Raw genomic sequence first — 18656 nt, forward strand, 5'->3', positions numbered from 1 at the left:
TTAAAAGAGAAGGAACCCTCTATCACGTGCTACTGAAGTTGAGTTGTTCCCATCCCCTGCAAAGGCTCCCAACTTGCCAGCACAGCCAGGATGTTTGGCTCAGAGAAAAGAGGTGGCAGGAGAGTTTATCAAAACCTACAAATTAAGATTTTCTTCACAGAAGATGGAGGAAATGGTGGGGGCAGGGGGGGGGGGGGGACATAAAGATAGGCAATCAATTACCAAGGAGCAACTGTTTGTGCCCTTGAATAAAAATCTCTTTATTTCCTTGAATTTTCCTTTAATTTACCTTTTTTTTAAAAAAAAAAGTTTTCACCTTTGCAAAACCTTTGGACTTTTTGACCAAAGACAACAGGAAGTCAGCCAAGTTTAATGGAGTTTTCATTTTGAAAAAGATGTTATCTGCAGCTCCTCTGTGCCTACCAAGCAATATGGTACGTCTGTGGTCTAGAGACCAACTCATTAGGTGCTCTGTTTACCATCAGCTGGTGAAAAATGATAATTGTATGGAAGAATAATCACCAAGACATGGACATCACTGCCTGCAGACTTCCCCAGGAAGCTACTTCCCACTTCCTGTAGATCCGCAGCTGTTTCAGGATGTGTAATGCCCTCTACTGTCCTACCATTCAAATACTTCTCTTTTCAAGCTCAGAAAACCAAGTTTAAGGTAGGGAGAGAGAGAGACAATCAAACAACCTTATGTTGGGTCCAAAGGGAACTGCGAATGTGTCTAAGACAATGCCTGCTTTCAAGAAGCTTGCAATTAAGTGGGAATATGAGATGTAAATACTGAAAATACAAGACAATAAATCATATATTACCAGGAAATTCTTGGCAGGCTGAGTTTTCAGAAAGTCTCTACGTGTACTACTGTCTGCACACAAAAATGCCCAGACCTGGCATGTGGCTAAGTCTACTTGTAAAATTTGTTACCTGGTTAAATGCTGTTCCGTGCCTAGCAATATTTTTAAGTTTTCAAATATAAGTTTTAGGTGAAAATGCCATTCTTTCAAAACAGTATGTGCTGGAGAAATGACATTTTTTCAAAGCAAATTTTCTATATTTGGTCACGTGATATTCTGTAAGCTTTTTTATAAAGGCTCTTTAGAACATTCCAAAAATGAGCATCATCAAATTAAAACAAGAGAACTTCTATTACATTGCCACAAATCCTAGATGTAAATAAAACACCATTTCACTCAATAATGATTGCCAGAAATATAAATACAGTTTAGAAAAATTATTTAATTATTTTATTTTTAAGTGTTTGCCAAGAAGGCTTCGGTCTTGCTAGTATTAAGTCCTGGGAGAAGGAACAAAGGAGAGTGAAATGAGCTACAGCAACTTCATGCAATTGGGCCTGGGTTTAGCAAAGCTCACTCTCTCTCCTCCACACCCCCAACAATCGGCCTGGGGCCAATGACAGCCAAGATTCTTTGTCCAATTTGACATCATGCACATGGCCAGTACCCTGCCTATTTCGCCTTTGCCTGCTTTCTTAGATCTTCTCATCCGAGCATAAAGCCAGCAGCCCCTTTGAGGACATCTGATACCCCCAGGTCAGTAGGTAGTCTCTAAAATGAAACATAAGAAGGTGGTACAAGAAAAGGGGAAAGTGTAGGGATTCCCTACCTTTGTTGCAGGCTCTGAGACAGCCTTGGAGAGGGCTCAGCTCACCAATCCCAAAGGCTTTACCCGCAGTGGACAGGGGCATGGTGAGGGGATGTAACAAGGACACCCCCGGTGGCGTCAACTGCTCTATTCCAGTCCTGACCACATATCACTGTGGTTAGGTTACTTTCCTTCTTAGAGCCCCAGGCCCTGACCTCTGCCTCCTAGTAAGGAAACAATGTGCCACCAGATAAACTTGGAGAAACTGCTGAATTCCCTGAGACCAAAAGTGCAGCTCCGTAAATGTATTACATGCCGAGAGCAGTTGATAAAATGTACAAGGGCTGGGAAAAGAGGCATGAGGAGGAATGAACAGAAATCCTGCCACCTCTATGGGGTTTTTGAAAGGTTAGAGCTCAAAAACACTTACCCTGCCCCCTGTTTCTCCCCACAAGACAGCCCAAAGCACAAGACAATTTTATTAGCAGCTCTGAGATACCCAGAAGCAATCCGGAGAAGAGGGTAGATCCATCGTTTCACTTGATGTTGTACTGCAAATTTGCAGCTAAAGACATTCTTTGGGCCTGAACTCCCGGGGTCCCTCAGTCTTGAAGAACTGGTATAAATGATGCCCGGGGTAGTCAGAGGCCCTGCACTGTCTGGGGCCTCTCCCCATCCCCAAGTCTCACTACCTTCCGCAGCAGCACAGAGGGTTGAAAGCATCTGGGAAGACTTGAAGGAGTTGAGCATATCTCTCTCTCTAGCACTCTGCTCAAACCAATGGCCTGTTCTCTGCAGTTCCTATGACATGAACACTGTAATGGAACACAGGAGCCCATGTCTACATCTCCTGCAACAAATGAAGACCACTAAATTATAAAGCTCTCCTGCAGAATGCAAAGCATCTGTCACTAATATGCTAACCCATTCATTTTTTCCCCATGTATTGGAAAGAGAGAGAACAGATACTGCTTGGGTTTTACTAAGCCCTAGACTGTGTCTGCTATTTTAAAAATACCTTCATCATAGATGTGTGAAGCAAAGATATGAGAAACAGGGGGTAGAACCTGGAGAGGGACTGCCCCACCTAAAGGCATTCCCATGATAAAAATCTTTCCTTGGCACTTGACACGCCTGGACCAAGCCAACTCTATCTAGTGGCCAGGTCCTACCTGCAGGCTTTGATTGTGCAGACTTTGTCCTACCTCCCAGAATGTGGGATTACACCAACAGGACATTATTCCTAATGGGCAAGGTCAATATTTTAATAACCAATCTCTTAGTTCATGGTGGAGTTCATTTCCCCAGACCACACTGTTTTGAGCATGCGCTCATTGAAGTTGGAGGCACGCACCGAGGAAGGGAACAAGCAGAACAGAGGCCCAGGTGCGCTCTGTTCCAAGCTTGCTCTATAGCACTCTGGGTGCTACTCAACCTCCCGGGATTGTTCTTTTTCCACTGGAAAGTAGTGGGACTCTCCTAAGGGAAGGTGAATACCTGGGATGCTTTCAGAACAATTTCAAGTACATTGTCCAAGACAGTATGTTTACGCCGAAACATGAACCACTTGAAAAATGCAAGAATCTCTATGTGGATCTTCTTGCTTCTTTGTCAAGTTTCTGACAGATCCCAAAAGGAACTCCTAACTCTGCAACTGGGTCCAGAAGTAAACAGCACTAGGTAAGCATGAAGTTGAAGCTGCCGGGGACACAAGAGCCTTGTATCCTCCGGCCTCCTGGTCACTTCCGCCTGCAAATCCACATATGCCCCAATTCACCTTGTTCAGAAAAGAATGCAGCACTCCTGCCCCACCACTCCCCCGACAGCCTGCCTCAGTCCAGATTTCTCCAGCTCCACGAATGGCATCATCTCCCACCAGCTGCCCAGGCAGGACACCTGCAGGACAACCCCACTGCCCGTTCCTTGCTGCCCACCACCTTCACCGCCATATCCACCATCTTCTGTCAGCGCTAACTCCTACGATGCACTTCTCAGATCAGCCCCTTTCTCTCCTTTGCCACCCCCTTTGATGAGCCCCGGCTCAGGATGCTTTGATTTACTGCAATAGCCTGCTTCCAATTGTTCTCCACGTGGCCCCCGCTGAACCTTGCTACAGTACAAATCTGGTCTTGTTGATTCTCTTCCTTGGAGATCCCCAAGGCCTGACTGCTGCCTGATGGATAAATCCCTTAGCTGGATACTGACACTGGTCCTGGTGCAGCCTCTGCCGTGTTGCCCCTTCCCCCACTTCCCACCTCTGCCTTGAACTCCTGCAGACCCCAAGGGCTGTGCTCTCACCTCTCTGTGCTGCTTCCTCCACGTGGGACCTCTGCCTATGAGTTCACAAAGCCAATCTGAGGGATCCTTCAAAACATCCTCTAAAACTCAACTGGATGCCCTCTTCCTCCTCCTCCTCCTTCTCCTCCTCCTCTTCCTCCTTCTTCTCCTCCTCTTCCTCCTCCTCCTCTTCCTCCTCCTCCTCTTCCTCCTCCTCCTCTTCCTCCTCCTCTTCCTCCTCCCCCTTCTTGTCCTTCTCCTCCTTCTTCTCCTCCTTTCTCTTCCCCCACCTCCTCCTCCTCCTTCTCCTCCTCCTTCTCCTCCTCCTTCTCCTCTTCCTCCTTCTCCTCCTCCTTCTCCTTCTCCTCCTCCTTCTCCTTCTCCTTTCCCCTCCTCCTTCTCCTCCTCCTTCTCCTCCTCCTTCTCTTCCTCCTCCTCCTTCTCTTCCTCCTCCTCCTTCTCTTCCTCCTCTTCCTTCTCTTCCTCCTCCTCTTCCTCCTTTTCCTCATCCTCCTCCTTCACCTCCTCCTACTCTTCCTCCACCTCCTTCTCCTCCTCTTCCTCCTCCTCCTCCTCCTTCTCCTCCTCCTTCTCCCCCTCGTCCTTAACCTCCTCTTTCTCCTCCTCCTTCTCCTCCTCCTCATCCTCCTCCTCATCCTCCTCCTTCTCCTCCTCCTCTTCTTTCTCCACCTCCTCCTTCTCCTCCTCCTCCTTCTCCTACTCCTTCTCCTCCTCCTCCTTCTCCTCCTCCTCCTTCTCCTCCTCCTTCTCCTCCTTCTCCTTCTCCTACTCCTTCTCCTCTTCATCCTCCTCCTCCTTCTCCTCCTCCTTTCTCCTCCTCCTCCTTCTCTTCCTCCTTATCCTCCTCCTTCTCCTCCTCTTCCTCCTCCTTCTCCTCCTCCTCCTCTTCCTCCTCCTTCTCCTCCTCCTTCTCCTCCTCCTTCTCCTCCTCCTCTCCCTCCTCCTTCTCCTCCTTTTCCTCTTCCTCCTCCTCTTCCTCCTCCTTCTCCTCCTCCTCCTTCTGCTGCTCCTCCTCCTCTGCTCCTTTTCCTCCTCCTCCTTCTCTTCCTCCTCCTCTTCCTCCTCCTTCTCCTCCTCCTCCTTCTCCTCCTCCTTCTCTCCCTCTTTCTCCTCCTCCTTCTCCTCCTCTTCTTTCTCTGCCTCCTTCTCCTCCTCCTCCTTCTCCTCCTCTTCCTCCTGCCCCTCCTCTCCCGCCTCTTCTCCTCCTCCTTCTCCTTTCTCCTCCTCCTCCTCTTCCTCCTCCTCCTCCTCCTTCTCCTCCTCCTCCTCCTTCTCCTCCTCCTTCTGCTGCTCCTCCTCCTCTCCTTTTCCTCCTCCTTCTCCTTCTGCTGCTCCTCCTCCTCTCCTTTTCCTCCTCCTTCTCCTTCTGCTGCTCCTCCTCCTTCTCCTCTTTCTCCTCCTCCTCCTTCTCCTCCTCCTCCTCCTCCTCCTCCCCCTCTTCTTGCTCCTCCTCCTCCTTCTCCAGGAGCCCTTGTTCATGTCCTGCTTTTCATAACTGGATGGGTGCCCGTCTTCCTATTCCCAGAGCACCCTCTTCATGCCCCAGTCTCACTCTCTGACACATTGCATGTAAATTCTCTATTCCCACATATGTTGTGGCCACACTAAGCCATGAACTCCCTACTGACAGAAGTAGGTCTTTCATCTCTGCACAAATTCTCACATAGTGCCTAGCACACAGTAGGCACTCAATAAATATTGCTTGAATTGACTGATTGCTTGATCAATTGATTAAATATTTCATAACATCATATCAACCTCTCTTACTAAAATATGCAAATATATGTGCATGGCGCTTGGTGAAATGTAGGCATCGAGGAATCTTACGAATCCTTTTCTTTTTCTGCAGTCCCCAATTGAACCTACTACTACCAGGATGGAGATCCCCCTGGGGACCCAGGCCTCTGGACTCCTGCACTGACCATCCCCTGCCACTGTCTCCTGCCATCCCTACTGCATTCTCCTTTCCGACCCTCTGCATGTGGTTTTTATCCCTTACACCTCCTCACCAGATCAGCAAACACACGGGAACTGGCAAAGTGTGATGAGAGGCCTAAGCTCAGTTTTCATTCTCTTTGTCTTGATTTTCTTTGACCTTGTGTGTAAATAGACTGTTTCTTCTGATGCTCACCCAACCCTTTAATATGCAAGGCCACATTCATCCTCACCTCCTGGGCTGCAGGTGCGAAACAGCAAGGGCTTATTCCTGGCTTTAAAGAGGAGAAACTGAGGCCTATCCCAGAGAGGGGACTTGCTGAAAGACATTCAGTATACCTAGGATTAGAAGCTCGGTCTCTGTATTCCCTGGCCAGGATATAATACTTCTTCAATTGCTCTGAAAATGAAAACCTCAGGATTATTTTGCAGGAGGAAACAAAAATAGGCCTGGAAAAACCACAGCCACATTTCTGACAAGCTCCATTCAGAGGGCACCATAACTTACATAAATGATTTCCTATTACACTGCAATTATCACTGCAACACGACAGTCTTGCAGCTTCCTTGAAGTGTTCTCTTTGTTGTTTTTTGTACAGATCCTCCAGAAAGAAGAATCAAATATGGTCCAAGCAGGGAAACAAAGCACATGACATCCGCAGACCCAGATTCCCCTTCCGCATGATTCTTTCTGAGGACCAAAGAGAATGCCATGAATAGTCCCCCGTGGGCCTGAGCCCTCTCCCACCTGTCTTCCTCCCAAAGCTCTGCTGTATCCTTGCAAATAGGATTCCTTTTTTTGAAAAAAAAAAAAAATGAAAGCCAACGGTTTATGAAGAAGAAATGAAGTGGCAATTTCCCAGCATGGCTGGGAATCAATACAAGCTGTTGTCAGGGTTTTCCTTTCAAAGGGTGGCTGCCACACTTCTCCAAAGTCAAGAGCGACAGAGCTCCAGTGCTTGACTTACAACTGCTTCATCATAGCAAGATATTTTTAATTTAAAACTCACTGCAGTTGGGTTCGAACTCAGCTGGGACTTGATTTACTGCTAATTCATTTCTCTGATTCCTATAATTCTAAGCTCAGTCACCAAACAGTTTAATGCTGATAGAATCACCAGTGCAATGCTTTATGAATGGGCGTCAGGGGAATTTTGTCAGTGTGTGTTAGCAACTGTTATTCACTCTGGAAAGGAGCACCGTGCCTGCACCAAGCATGGGGGGGCTCTATAATTGGGCACGTGAATTACCAGTATCCCCAAGTGATTCAAACCCAAATACCACTAAGAGGGTACCCCCTTTTACCCCAACCCACATACACACTCCCACACTCTCTCTCTCTCACACACACACACACATACAATCATTACCTATGTGAGATGAATGCCAGGCAGTGAAAACGCTTTCCATGGGAAATGCCTAACTTCACTCTCCAGGTCACTACCCAGTGGTGGAAACCATGGATTTACAGTCTAATTAGAAATCCTCAGCCTTTTCTTGGATGGCAAAGTTTTCTCTTCCCAAGAGAAAATTTGTTTCAACCGTCCAAAGTTTAGGGAGATGTGTCTTAATAACTCAAGCTTCCTTTGTTAATTTGATAAAGAACATTTATCTTTGTCAGTTATATTGAAGCCTCTTATTCAAGCAGTTGGAGAAAAAAAATTGAGAAGGTGAATGTCATTACTCACATATTTTGCAAACATCCATCTTGATCTGTTATGTGCAACCAAAAAGTGCCACTTGTGGGAAACATGTCCACAAACCTGTCAGAGTGGCATTCACACTTTTTGAAATTGTTTCTTTATGAAATATACACCTGAAGGCAGATCACAAGGCCACGGTCGCTAAAGTTTTGTGAGAATTCGCAGTCATTTCTGGGAGTCTCAAAAGCAAATGACAAGGACAAGAGGCAGGCGGTGCCTCTGAAAGTTGGGGTCACAAGTCCCTACAAGTCCCTATTTTATCAGTACAGTGAATTCATTCTTCTGGTTTTTTCACCTCTGAAGTAAACCAAAACTTGAAAGCTTCCAGTTGAAGGTCACCATCTCCCAAAATGCCTTTCTATGGAACCGTCTTTCCAGGAGACATCAATAGGCTTAAATACTCCCACACAAACGGATCCCCATGGCCCAATAACCTGAAAAGCAGTGGGCGAAGAATAAATAGGTTTCCCAACAACAGGTCTTCTTCACCTTTAATTCGCCCTTGTTCATCTCCTGAAGAGGACAAAAGAGAGGATGCTTGCAAAACTTACTTGGTCACAGAATGCTCTTTCCATGGAGGATTTTATAGACTAGTCTTTGGAATGTTCTGCTAAATCCAGCTTGGTCTCCCCCACCCAATCTATCAGTGCCTAAACCCATAGTGAGTTTTACACAGAGAGAAATAATTTAATTCCATGTGCATCCATGTGCAAGACCACTGCACCTACCTGTCCCCAACCACTATGACCCAGGATGCTGGAGGGTAACTGAGGGGCTCAGCCTGTACCCATCTGGATTCATCTGAATCCTCTGGAATAGCCAGTCAGTCTGACTTGATGTGATCCCTACTCTGTCCCTGCTGCAGAGTAAGAACCCACCATATTAGTCTGGTTCACCCTAGTCTTGATATTTTTAAGGTCATTCTTCTCCACCTTATCCTGCTCCATTTATTCGTTCTATTTTTACAGCAAATATTTATCAATTGCTTCCAGTAAGATAGGCTCTGGGTTGGGCACTGAGTATACAAGAAGTAAGAAATGATCCCTCTCAACCTAAAACATAAGGAAATACATGATTCCCATTGTTTTCATTGCCACTGCCAGTAGCAGCTTCTTCACCATTATTAAAAAGCATGAATTGAGTTACTGATGAAACAAAAAACTGCTTGAAGCAGGGGCTGACCCTACCTTCTGGGAGCTGCAACTCTCAGGCAGACACCCTAATGCAGGCCCACGTCTCTAGGTCAGTGATTTGCTCACATCAATCAGTGGTTAGGGGCAAGTGCATTTAGGGAGGAAGATAGGGTCAGTATCTAATGGACAAGAGAGCAGGGAAAGAGGTCACAAGCACAGCATGACCATTAGTCCTCTCCCCAGCCTGACCCTAAAGGGCCTTCAAAGCACAAGAGTAGTAAAAAACGTTGATGAGGGGCAGGACTAGCTAGAAGCAATGACTTACAGGAAATATTTTATGCAGAAATGTCCCCTGTTGCATTATATTTCAGTGCTTTCATTATTTCTTAAAACTGGGAGGGTGGCAGAGGTCATTACGCCCTCTCCCTGCTTCCCAGCAGCCGTGCCGTCCCTGAGATAGTCACACACCACTATGCGGAAGGCTGGCTGTTATTTAGTAAGCCCCAAAACATTAGAAAAGTCTTCAGAAATCGGATTGGCACCCATTCTTAATGTGGTTTCTATTTGGGGTTTAAATGGGATAATAGTGTAGTTGACTAGTGTTGACATAAACTCGTGAATTCTGGGGCTCCTAATTGGAGTACCCTGCCCTGTCTTGCCATCTGACTCTGTTCTGAAGAACTTTATGTTCTTTGCATGGAAACCATTATCCCAGACTCCCAATTTATGTATCTGCCCAAATCTGCTGAGTCCCACCTGACATCACGCCACCCCACCCCAATTCTGAACTGCAGCCATTTTCCTGTTGAACCCTTGTTATCACTGCCACTGCCAGGAGCAGCTTCTTCACTATTATTAAAAAGCAGGAATTGAGCTCTTGATTAAACAAGACACTGCTTGAAGCAGAGGCTGACCCTACCCTCTAGGAGCCGCAACTCTCAGGCAGATGCCCTACCGCAGACCCACGTCTCTAAGTCAGTGAGTTGCTCACATCAATCAGTGGTTAGGGGCAAGCATATGTATTTAGGGAGGAAGACAGAGTCAGTATCTAATGGACAAGAGGCCCCCAGTGATGCTTTCTGCTGTTCCTCTGGCCCTAAAGTTCTTGCTGTCTTTTCTTCCTTCAGAGTCAAAGGCTGGGCTCCTGCAGGGGTAACCCTGACATACCTTCTGCAGGGAGAGCCAAGGAAGCCCCAGCCCCAGGGCCTGACCCACAGAGGCTCTAGCTTGACCTGGTATTCCTACCCCCAAAGTGAGGGGAGTTGACTCATGCCTCATGGGGTGACTTGTGACCAGTGAGCTACAGCAGACCAGAAGGACCCGTGGATTAACTGCTGGCTGTGCCTCACCACCACAGACTATTCTGAGACATACTGTTCACACCAGGCTTCCCTGGATACCTCCTGAGTGACTGAGCCACCAGCTGCTTTTCACTGGGAAGGCAGGGCCAGCTTGGTAACACACTATTTGTTCCCCTTCCTTCCCTACCTCTCCTCCTTTGCTTCATTTTTGCTTCCCCGGGATCTCACCCCTCAATAAAGTGGTAACACATAGCTTCTTCCTTGAGCTCTACTTTCTAGGGAACCCAGGCTGTGACTGGAGTGAAGGACAGACAGGCAGGGGCGCAAGGCCCAGGCCCTCCATAGCTTTGACAAGAATAGTCCTGCTTGCATCTGTTCTGTGCACTGGAATTCCATATAAAATTTCACTGGAGCAAAGATTTTCACTGTATACATGTTAAAATATGTTTAATCACCGATCTAGACTAACCTCCTCATTTTATAAACAATAAACTGAAACATAAAATGATTTTTTTTCCTAAGATGCTTTAGTTAGAGTTATCTACATCTATTTGTATCCAAAGCCTAGCTTTTTCCACAACAGTGGTTTTTAAGCAAGGGGACATATTGGAATCATCTAGGAACCTAAGAAAATGGACACGTGCCTAAGTAGCTGTCTCTTTCCTTGGAAAGACAAGGGGCAGGATAGGCTCTGAAGAAGGCTGAGCAAATGCTGAGGCCAGAGGTGGACTCTCTACCTATCTGGCACAATTCTGCTTGAGAATCTATTGCTCACACAATCACCAGAATCCAGTACTTGGTTTACGTAATGCAAAGGTTCAGTGGAAATTTTCACTGTAGAAGCCACCCCTTTATTCACATTTGAGAGTAGTCATAGGAAAGTGCTTGTCTTAGTCCAGTGTTTCTCAGTGGATTCCAGGTCCACTACACAGTTTATATACTTTTGTGATTTCACAATCCATGTGAGTGTATTAAAGGCTCTGAGAAGTCCTGCAGCAAGGAGTATCTTTAGCTTTGCTTTACACCCAGGGTTTTGCAAACTTACTTGACTGCAGAAACTTTTTTGCATGTAATGCCTATTCACTCCCCCGCAGAATATACTTTGGGAAACTCTGGTCTATTTTAAGTATTACTTTCAGGAAAGCAGGCCTGAGATGGAGAGGAAGAAAATGAACTCCAACTGACTCTAGCAACATTAGCTGACATTCCAGGCAGGCTGCTTCAGTTGCACATCCTGACGTCTGCTACTGTCTCCTCTCTCACTCTCTAACCCCGCCACAAGAACGGAAGCAATCCACCAGCTATGCCTTGCTTACTTCTTTCCTCTTGGCCTCTCGGTCAAAGCCAAGGAATGATTGGTTCACCTTCTAGTTTGAGCCTCCACACTACCAAAAGGGAAATCCAGCTGTGCTCATTCGAGAAGAGTTCAGTGAGTATGTCAGATAAGGAACTGATCTTGAGCAAAGACCAGGAAAGCCTTTCAACTGCCATGGTTTTCCTGTCCTAAATTTCCAGTGACCTCTTCCTCCACTGCTTCTCTCCTCATACTTCATAATGAAAATACTCTACCCTGTAAGACCTCGGGAATTGATTCAGCGAGGCTGTGTTCAGCACATTGACTGCAGAGACTATCCTCTTAGCTAGTGATCTGTTTTGTGTCGGAGTGACAAAACATCCCAAAATCCAATTTGCTGTTGCGAATCCTGGTTCATGGAGGAAACACTATAGAGGGGGAGGGGAAGATCCAAGCTTAGAAGGAAAAGAGAGGATGCCTGAGATCTCTCCAACACCTGTTGGTTTCAGTTTGCACAGGACTTTACCTCCCGATGTTTTATCCACTCATTCCTACTGCTGCCTCAGAGGGGAGGTGATGAAATTCCACGTGCACCCCTTCTAGCCACCTCAAGTTGGACAGACCTTTCACTCACCTCACAGTGTAGAGAAGTCAAAGAAATAATGCATGGAATAAAAGTTTGTATTTTGGAGAAAAAGAAAAAAAAAAGGCAAGTAACCAAAGTGCCTCACTTGTGGCTTTTTCCTAAAATGTTCAGACCAGAGGGACTGAGCTTAGCCCTGGCTTTGGAGTGGGACAGAACCCAACCAGGCCCATGGGCTCCTTCAGGGATTCACACCCACACCTTTTTGCATCAGGATGTAATTCCTAATGCCTTGCCTTAGCCTGCACCATCTCACGTCTGAATTATTTTCTTCATGCAAATGGGGACCTATCAAAATTCCTCTAAGTGCTACAGGATGGCTATCCCCTGACATGGTCCATTGGCACCAACACGCGATGAGTCTCTGCTGCAACCACCATAGGATCCAGGCACCCAGCACCGCATGATGTCCCTAGGCACTGATTTCTTCCCTGCTTCTGGATCCTGAAGTCAGAAACTCTAGGAGTAATAAATGAATGAATGAACAAGTGTCAAGTATCTACCGTGAGTGGTGTAATGGTAAGAATCTTTGCCCAAGAGTGAAAAAACCATCCATCCCTTAGCAACCTGGCGCCTTGGACATCTCACCTAAACTCTCTTCTCAGCCTTAGTTTCTATGCTATCAAAATGGGAATAAACAATACCTACCTTGCACAGCTATTTTAAAGATGAAATGAGGAAGTGTTGTTTCCACAATACTAGCAATTTGAAGCAGTCACCAGGGAGAACTAGACTCCTATCAGAATTGGAGCCTCATAGAGTCTAAAGTAAAGATGGGAACTTCACTCATTCATTCATTCACTCATTTTTTCCTGGGAGAAAATGGGAATTGCCAAATGAGGTGACAGTCACCCTCAGGACCTGAGCACTCTGCTAGAATGATCCATGCAATTTTATAACCTACCAACAGACAAGGAGAAGACTCATCCCCCTTGATGAATGGGGAGATCGAGGCTCAGTGAATAAATACATTTGCCTGGCATCACAGAGGTAGTGCAAGAGACTAGGGACCAGATATTCTAAACTTCCTCCCAAGCACTCACCCATAAACCTCCCAAGGGGGCAGCAGTACAGTGAGCACATATATTCTAAGGAGGAAACCAGCACAGTGATGAGGAGAAAGGTCAGATTGCTCACAAGTGAGACTTGGCTCCATCGCTAAGTGGCTGTGTGATCTCGGACAAAGTCTTTAACCTCCTGCATCTCAGTTTCCTCCTGGAGGAAACAGGGACCGTAATAGCCTATCTGGGTTGTTATGAGGCAAACTACTTAAATGGTATCTAAACCAAATGAGTGCTCAATAAATATTGGCCACCATCATCATTAATTATCATCTTCCATTCCATTGTTTTTACAAGAACTGAAGCCAGTACTAACATCCTCACAGCCTCTTCCCTTGGGAGGCTGATGCCACAGGACTAGACAAGTGTGTGGGGGCATACACAGACTCACACAGGGACTCAGGAAACTCTTCTTCCAGGCTGCTCCATGCCATGCAGGGATGCAGCCTCCTCCTTCAGGAACAAGGCCTGGGCTCTTGTTCCAGGGGAATCAGGACCCCTGCCTGCCTTTCGTTTTAAGATCCATCTCTTACCACTCAGCAGCAGAGCCCCCTTCAGTCTCCCTGTGGGCTCCACCTTCCTACCACAACTTGAATGGTACAGCCTGGGCAGTGAGGACAACATGAAAGAAGAAAGAAAAAGTCTGGGCAGCTAGAGGGGATCAGGTGGGAGTCTGGGGAGGGAGCAGTGGAGCTTGCAGCTTTTAAAGAGACAGTGTCCTGTCCACAGGGCCCTGTGTGGACCAAGCATAGCTCGATAGAGCCTATAGGCCAATTACCCTAATCATGTGCATCTCCCAAACAGCCATTTGATTTATTAGTGAGACGTCTTTTTAAAATGCTGCTTTTAAATATAAATAACACTTAATCATCCAGCTGTCGTTAAATTCATGTTATATTGATTTCTTGGAGTGCCGCAAATTTGAGGGCGAATGGGCTGGCGGATGTGCGCACAAAGCCAAGAGGTAGATTAGCAAGTGGTGGGGGCAGAGAAGTGGGGGTTGGAGGAAGAGGAAGGGAGGTGTCAAGGGAGGGAAATGAACTTACTCAATAGCCCAGGGTCTGAGCCAGTTTCACATTGGGTAGCACTGGACACAAATAAGAAGAGAGGAGACGCTGGCACATCTGTTGCATAGTCTAATGACAGCCAAGATCATGGTCGTGTTTTCTGTATTGCTGCCGCCCCCTTGTAACCCACCACAGAGCCGCTCCAACAGGTCTCTGATGTGCATTGTCTGCGTATGCCTTCTCTAGGTGAGGATGGGGAGAAGCAGCTAAGAAATGCCCCCTAGCTGGCTAGGAGGAGAGAGATCCACAGCGATTTCTTTGCATCAAAGCCTGATGATAACTATGAATCAAGAGTGGTTAATGACCCAGCCCCTTTAGCTCTCTCCCACTTCAGGACTGCTGCCATCCTAGAAAGCCCCCACTTCATTCCCAGCAGCCCTCATTGTGATGAAAAGGATCCCGAGGCCAAGTGTATGTAGGCAGACTCTGCCGTGCAGATTTCCCTGTCTGCAGGGAGTAGCAGCAGCAGGCGACAGGAAGGCACAGAGAAGGAGAAAGGAAACAAGTTGACTGCCTTGGAGTCCTCCAGAAATGTCTGCAGTGTCCCAGTGGGCATCCAGGAGGAAGTCCTGGGAGGACAGATGAGAGCCCGGGGAGGCGTGATTGGGTAAGAAGGAGCAGCTTGTAGGTGACCCATGCCTAGTGCTCACAGGAGAGCTGCCTTAAGCACCGTCTACCAGGCAGCGAGGGTCTGCTGAAAAGAAGCATTCATGGCTGGGGTTTTTCTAGTGTGACTCCCTTCCCAGTGAGAAAGACCTCGGAGAACTTAAAAGGAAGGGCACAGAAGAGTGGCAGAGAGGGTGAATGACAGCGTGGCATGCTCCAGGGCTGGGCAAGAGAGCCAGGAAAACGTAATGTATACTCCGCTTTACAGAGATGTTAATTAATGCCTGCCTTGTCCTAGAAACCAAATTGGTACCTAATGCTAAGTGCAGAAAGTGCAGAGATTTTCTGAACCCTGATGTGTAGCTTATAACCAGCATAATGATACTAGCTTTGCATTAAAATGATGGATCCTGAGGCTGCAAATACATGAGAAAGGAAAGAGGGTAGGGAGGAAAGCAGAGAAAGGAGTGGAGGTCTACAGGGAAGACACAGACATTTCAGGAAGATCCTGTACCCTATCCCTTTGCCTCTTACAGGTCCCATGAGGGACTGTTTACCTGGGAGGCACCCACTGTTGCTGGAGCTCATTATTTCTTTTGCAAACCATGTGCTGCTGTACGCGTAGGTGGGATCTGCCTGTCCACGCCCTCAAGGGGCATGTGGGGAGAAATGTTCCATTTCTTCCACAGCCCGGAAGACAGAGGTGGACCCCATTGTCACACATGGGGGGAGCGGGGAGCTGACCACATTTAGCCAGACTCTGAGAACGCATGTGTGTATATATATTGGGTGTGTGTGTGCACACGCCCACCATTCTTAAAAAGCAAATAAGGTTTCTTCCCCCTACTGGGGTCTCTCCATTGTGAGAGATTTGCTTTATTCCATCTATGCTTTTCAATCAATCAAAGGGCAGCTCACACAGCACACAGCGGGAATACAATCTCCCTCCCGAGGTGTCTGCGCTTCTCCCCAGCCTAGCCAGAGACCTTTGCAGGAGCTGAAAAAAGTTTGGAAATAGCGGAGTCAGGGTGCTGAAAAAGCCCTTTCATTCAGCCCCTATCTTCAGGATTTACAAAAACAACCCAAATTCTGAGCCTAGCACTGAGGCCTCCTTGTTCAAAAGAATGTTTGCTCCTCTTCCATCATGTTCTGTAAGGCTCCTAACATATTTTTTCCACTGGTGGGTCTGTGGGATACTCTGAACACATGATCTTGGACAGAGGGTACAAGTTTATTCAGTTTTGTGCGAAAATGATATGATCATGTTGCCTAGAAAGCTACCTCAAAGTGACAGCACCAGAAACACAGGAGCTTGTACATATATATTCAATTCCGAATTTGATTTGGATCTCATGTTCTTCTCCCTATGACAACTGAGACCCTAAATTAGTTGCTCTTAGACCCCAAGAAGGGAACTATGGAAAAGCCTCTTAGAACCCTAGCCACTTCCTACCTCCTCCAGAAAAAGTTAAAATGAGCAGCCTGTGAAATTCCAGCCAGAGAAAACAAGAATGAAAATGCTTTCGGGAAATGGGACCTTAAAGCACGGGCTTCTGGGGAGTGATTCTACAATCGGAGCAGCCTTGGGCTCTGGGGGACGCTGGCAGACCCACGAATGCGTTGCCTTCTCCGGTGGGCAGTGCCGCCGCGGTCGTGAGGGAGGGGAGCCTCCTCTTTTGGAGGACTATATCCCTCGTGCTTCCCCCTTCTAGTTCTCTTTCTCAGACACACACCACGAAAGGCATGTGACAGGTGTTCGCCAGCCGGAGGCACCGGGGAAGGCAGCCCCATGTGCCCAGGAAGGGTAGGGAGGTGAGAGGGGACCCAAGTCCTGTGTCTCCAAGTCCTGTCTGCTTGCTGCTAAGCAGGCACTGAGGCTGTGAATAAGGTCGTACCTTTTAAGGAGGATCTGAGCCCCGTACCTTCCCTAGACAAGCAACATACGCGGCGATGCTTTAAGCCGCTTTCTGCCTGAAATCTCGGCGCATTCCCGGGGAAGCAGTGCCACGCTTCAGAAAGGCGTTTGTGCTGCCTCTTACTGGGGAAACGCAGTGTCTGTTTCATATGCGCCGCCCTACAGAACTGCAGCCCCAACCGCCTATCTGGCCTCCTCCCCGGGCGCTGGGCCACCACTCTCTCCAAATATGCGTCCGAATATCTGTGGGTCTGTCTCCCGTTGAAATCCCAGGGTGTCCAAAGGCCACGGGGCCGCGATGACACTGGGTGGGTCTCCGGAAACCTCTCAGGACTTCTCCCGTTTTAAAGCCCAGCTAGGGACGAAAGGGGCTGGGAGCTGAAAAATTGCTCCCTCAACCTCCCCTGGTGGGAGGCAGAGCCGGGAATACACAGAATCCCACCCCGAAAGTCCCGGGAAAGAGAAGTCTGAGTCCGGGAGCGTGAGAGGAGAACACACCCGGGAAATCCCTGCTCCGGCCGCTGCACCTCCGCGGGCGTCCAGGTGGGACGTGGGCAGGTGCGCGAGCGCCGTGTGTGCCGGTGTGGATCTGTGTGTGTGCCTGCGTGTGTGCGTGTGCCTGTGCCGCGGGCTGGCTCCGGGACACTGAGGATTCCCGGGTCGGCCCAGGTCTGTCCGACCTCGCTGCCCTCGCCGCCCGCCCGGCCCCACTCCCCGGCGGGCCGGCTCCTTACCTGGACGCGCCGCGTTTCCCTCCTTCAGCGGGAGCGCCGCATTGACACTGCAGATGGAGCCTATGCCGCTGCCTCTCGCCCTCCTCTGAACGTGTGCGTGTGCGCGCGTGTGGCTGCCTCCTCCAGCCCCAGCCCCGAACGCAAATACTCCACCGAGGCACGGGGAAGCCGGGAGCAGCCGAGGAACGCGGAGGGCGCCGAATCAGAGCCTGCGGGGCTTGACAGCTCCTCTTGCGGCGTCCAAGGTGGGCGTAATGTCCAACAAAAAGGTCGGAAAATGGGGATCGATTCCGAACACCCCTTTCCTCCACCCAGCCCCGGAGCCCGAGCAGCGGCGGCGGCTCTCGGGGGCTGCGGTGGCGACGCGGGGCTGCCCCCCTTCGTCCCCACCCCCGCGGGCTGAATGTCCTTGATGCCAAGCGGGCACAGCGGCGTCACTCCGCGCCGCCCATGCTCGCCCGGTCGGGCCGCTGCCCGGGCGCGGCGAGTGCGCGGGGGACCCGCCGGGGAGCGCTCTCGGCGCCTCTGCGCTCCTCTCTGGGTAGCGGCGGCCGCCCCCCGGCAGCCCGCGGCCGGCCGCGCCGCGGCAGCCCCCACCCTTGCCGAGACACTCGCCGGGCAGTGCCCTGGGGCCGGGGCTGGGGGGCCGCGGGAGCCGCCGGCTGCTCCCCGGGGAGGCGCGGGGCTGCGGCGGTGGTGGCGGCGGCGGCTGGCGCTGCGGCGGCGGAGAGCTCGGCCGCGGGCCGAGCCGGGCCTCCCGGGCGCGCCCCCGGCCCCCCGGGCGGGCTGCTCGCAAAGTTTGCAGGGGGCAGGGAGCGGGGCCGCCGCTGGCTCGGCCGCCGCCGGAGCTCCCGGGCTGCCTGCTGCCGCCGCGGCTCGCTGCTGCTGTGCATTGAAGCCCGGCCAAGCGCTGCAAAAACTCCAGCTGCCTGGCGCTCTCTGGGTCCTCCTCTCCTCCCTCCCGCCCTCCCTGCTTCCCTTCCTCCCTCCCTCGCCTCGCCTCCTCTCCTCTCTGCCGCCCGCCGCCCGCCGCCGCTCCCTCTCTGGCTCGCTCTCGCTGGCTCGGAGCTCGCGGCTGACATCTAGACCGAGGGAGAGCGGCCGGCAGAGGGGGCAGGGGGCGCCTACATGCTCGCACCCGCCGCCGCCCGGCTTGCCGGCTCTCCTCTGCACCAACGTTTGCCGACACCCCCCGGGTCCCCTCGGCCCGCACGGAGCTACCCTGGCGGTGGCGATGTGGGGCGGAGAGAGGGGCATACATGGGTGACCGGGGCGCACGGCGCGCGCTCAGAGGGAGGCGCTCAGCCGCCTCGGAAGGTGCAGCTCTGGGCGCTGGCCGTCGGAGGGACCCT

At 49.8% G+C, this 18656-nt stretch overlaps 1 protein-coding gene across 2 annotated transcripts in view; it reads right to left on the reverse strand.

Annotated features, from left to right (window-relative positions):
• The window catches only part of PLXNA4 (plexin A4), a 451337-nt gene extending 433336 nt beyond the window's left edge, over positions 1 to 18001 (reverse strand). For both annotated transcript variants that reach the window (XM_055392292.2, XM_055392291.2), the window contains exon 1: positions 17305 to 18001. The gene's annotated coding sequence lies outside the window, so the exon portion shown is untranslated. The remainder of the gene's footprint in view (positions 1 to 17304) is intronic.
• Between the last annotated feature and the right edge of the window lie 655 nt (positions 18002 to 18656).

This window comes from Gorilla gorilla, chromosome 6 (assembly GCF_029281585.2).
Source record: "Gorilla gorilla gorilla isolate KB3781 chromosome 6, NHGRI_mGorGor1-v2.1_pri, whole genome shotgun sequence".
NCBI lineage: Eukaryota > Metazoa > Chordata > Mammalia > Primates > Hominidae > Gorilla > Gorilla gorilla.